Here is a 2500-nt window from a genome sequence, read left to right as displayed (position 1 = left end):
ATGTCCAGTGAGGATTGGCTGTAGGTGCACAAAAACATTAACTTTAGACCTCTATTACTTTTTAACTCAAGTAAGTTCATTGATAAGTTGAAAAAATTAAATGTAAAATGTAATAGAAAAGAATTTTATAGTATGATAAAATGAACTACAGCAGCTGGTATTCCCTGGTGGTCTCCCATCCAAGTACTAACCAGGCCCAACACTGCATAGCTTCCAATATCAGACAAGATTGGGCATGTCCAGTGTGGTTTGGCTGTAGGTGCTCAAAAACATTAACTTTAGACCTCATTTACTTCTTAACTCAAGTAAATTCAATGATTAGTTGAAAAATGAAATGTAAAATGTAATAGAAAAGAATGTTATGGCAGTATAAAATTACCTACTGCACCTGGTATTCCCAGGTGGTCTCCCATTCAAGTACTAACCAGGCCCAACACTGCATAGCTTCCAAGATCAGACGATATTGGGCATGTCCAGTGTTGTTTGGCTGCAGGTGCTCAAAAACATTAATTTTAGACCTCTATTACTTCTTAACTCAAGTAAATTCATTGATAAGTTGAAAAAATTAAATGTAAAATGTAATAGAAAAGAATGTTATGGCAGTATAAAATTACCTACAGCACCTGGTATTCCCAGGTGATCTCCCGTCCAAGTACTAACCAGGCCCAACACTGCATAGCTTCCAAGATCAGACGAGATTGGGCATGTCCAGTGTGGTTTGGCTGTAGGTGCTCAAAGGCATTAACTTTAGACCTCTATTACTTCTTAACACAAGTAAATTCATTGATAAGTTGAAAAAATTAAATGTAAAATGTAGTAGAAAAGACTGTTATGGCAGTATAAAATTACCTACAGCACCTGGGATTCCTAGGTGGTCTCCCATCCAAGTACTAACCAGGCCCACCACTGCATAGCTTCCAAGATCAGACGAGATTGGGCATGTCCAGTGTGGTTTGGCTGTAGGTGCTCAAAAACATTAACTTTAGACCTCTTTTACTTCTTAACTCAAGTAAATTCAATGATAAGTTGAAAAATGAAATTTAAAATGTAATGGAAAAGAATGTTATGGCAGTATAAAATTACCTACTGCACCTGGTTTTCCCAGGTGGTCTCCCATTCAAGTACTAACCAGGCCCAACACTGCATAGCTTCCAAGATCAGACGATATTGGGCATGTCCAGTGTGCTTTGGCTGTAGTTGCTCAAAAACATTAATTTTAGACCTCTATTACTTCTTAACTCAAGTAAATTCATTGATAAGTTGAAAAAATTAAATGTAAAATGTAATAGAAAAGAATGTTATGGCAGTATAAACTTACCTACAGCACCTGGTATTCCCAGGTGGTCTCCCATCCAAGTACTAACCAGGCCCAACACTGCATAGCTTCCAAGTTCAGTCGAGATTGGGCATGTCCAGTGTGGTTTGGCTGTAGGTGCTCAAAAACATTAACTTTAGACCTCTTTTACTTCTTAACTCAAGTAAATTCAATGATTAGTTGAAAAATGAAATGTAAAACGTAATAGAAAAGAATGTTATGGCAGTATAAAATTACCTACAGCACCTGGCATTCCCAGGTGGTCTCCCATCCAAGTACTAACCAGGCCCAACACAGCATAGCTTTCAAGATCAGACAAGATTGGGCATGTCCAGTGTGGTTTGACTGTAGGTGCTCAAAAACATTAACTTTAGACCTCTTTTACTTCTTAACTCAAGTTAATTCATTGATAAGTTGAAAAAATGTAATGTAAAATGTAATAGAAAAGAATGTTATGACTATATAAAATTACCTACAGCACCTGGTATTCCCAGGTGGTCTCCCGTCCAAGTACTATCCAGGCCCAACACTGCATAGCTTCCAAGATCAAATGAGATTGGGCATGTCCAGTGTGGTTTGGCTGTAGGTGCTCAAATGCATTCACTTTAGACCTCTATTACTTCTTAACTCAAGTAAATTCATTGATAAGTTTAAAAAATTAAATGTAAAATGTAATAGAAAAGAATGTTATGGCAGTATAAAATTACCTACAGCACCTGGGATTCCAAGGTGGTCTCCCATCCAAATACTAACCAGGCCCAACACTGCATAGCTTCCAAGATCAGATGATATTGGGCATGTCCAGTGTGCTTTGGCTGTAGGTGCCCAAAACCATTAATTTTACACCTCTATTACTTCTTAACTCAAGTAAATTCATTGATAAGTTGAAAAAATTAAATGTAAAATGTAATAGAAAAGAATGTTATGGCAGTATAAAATTACCTACTGCAACTGGTATTCCCAGGTGGTATCCCATCCAAGTACTTACCAGGCCCAACACTGTATAGCTTCCAAGATCAGACGAGATTGGTCATGTCCAGTGAGGATTGGCTGTAGGTGCACAAAAACATTAACTTTAGACCTCTATTACTTTTTAACTCAAGTAAGTTCATTGATAAGTTGAAAAAATTAAATGTAAAATGTAATAGAAAAGAATTTTATAGTATGATAAAATGAACTACAGCA

General features: G+C 36.8%; 12 pseudogenes; all 12 read right to left on the bottom strand.

Moving 5' to 3' along the window:
- LOC148491998 (5S ribosomal RNA) overlaps positions 1-26 on the bottom strand; it is a 119-nt pseudogene extending 93 nt beyond the window's left edge.
- Positions 27-142: 116 nt separating this feature from the next.
- Positions 143-261, bottom strand: LOC148491997 (5S ribosomal RNA; annotated as a pseudogene).
- Positions 262-376: 115 nt separating this feature from the next.
- LOC148491996 (5S ribosomal RNA) lies at positions 377-495 on the bottom strand (annotated as a pseudogene).
- A 116-nt stretch (positions 496-611) lies between these two features.
- Positions 612-730, bottom strand: LOC148491995 (5S ribosomal RNA; annotated as a pseudogene).
- Positions 731-846: 116 nt separating this feature from the next.
- On the bottom strand, positions 847-965 carry LOC148491994 (5S ribosomal RNA; annotated as a pseudogene).
- A 115-nt stretch (positions 966-1080) lies between these two features.
- On the bottom strand, positions 1081-1199 carry LOC148491993 (5S ribosomal RNA; annotated as a pseudogene).
- Positions 1200-1315: 116 nt separating this feature from the next.
- LOC148491992 (5S ribosomal RNA) lies at positions 1316-1434 on the bottom strand (annotated as a pseudogene).
- Positions 1435-1549: 115 nt separating this feature from the next.
- On the bottom strand, positions 1550-1668 carry LOC148491991 (5S ribosomal RNA; annotated as a pseudogene).
- A 116-nt stretch (positions 1669-1784) lies between these two features.
- Positions 1785-1903, bottom strand: LOC148491990 (5S ribosomal RNA; annotated as a pseudogene).
- A 116-nt stretch (positions 1904-2019) lies between these two features.
- LOC148491989 (5S ribosomal RNA) lies at positions 2020-2138 on the bottom strand (annotated as a pseudogene).
- Positions 2139-2254: 116 nt separating this feature from the next.
- Positions 2255-2373, bottom strand: LOC148491988 (5S ribosomal RNA; annotated as a pseudogene).
- Positions 2374-2489: 116 nt separating this feature from the next.
- LOC148491987 (5S ribosomal RNA) overlaps positions 2490-2500 on the bottom strand; it is a 119-nt pseudogene continuing 108 nt past the window's right edge.

The sequence above is a fragment of the Taudactylus pleione genome, unplaced genomic scaffold (assembly GCF_031769625.1).
Source record: "Taudactylus pleione unplaced genomic scaffold, aTauple2 ptg000550l, whole genome shotgun sequence".
NCBI lineage: Eukaryota > Metazoa > Chordata > Amphibia > Anura > Myobatrachidae > Taudactylus > Taudactylus pleione.
This window is presented reverse-complemented; position numbering and strand designations above follow the sequence as displayed.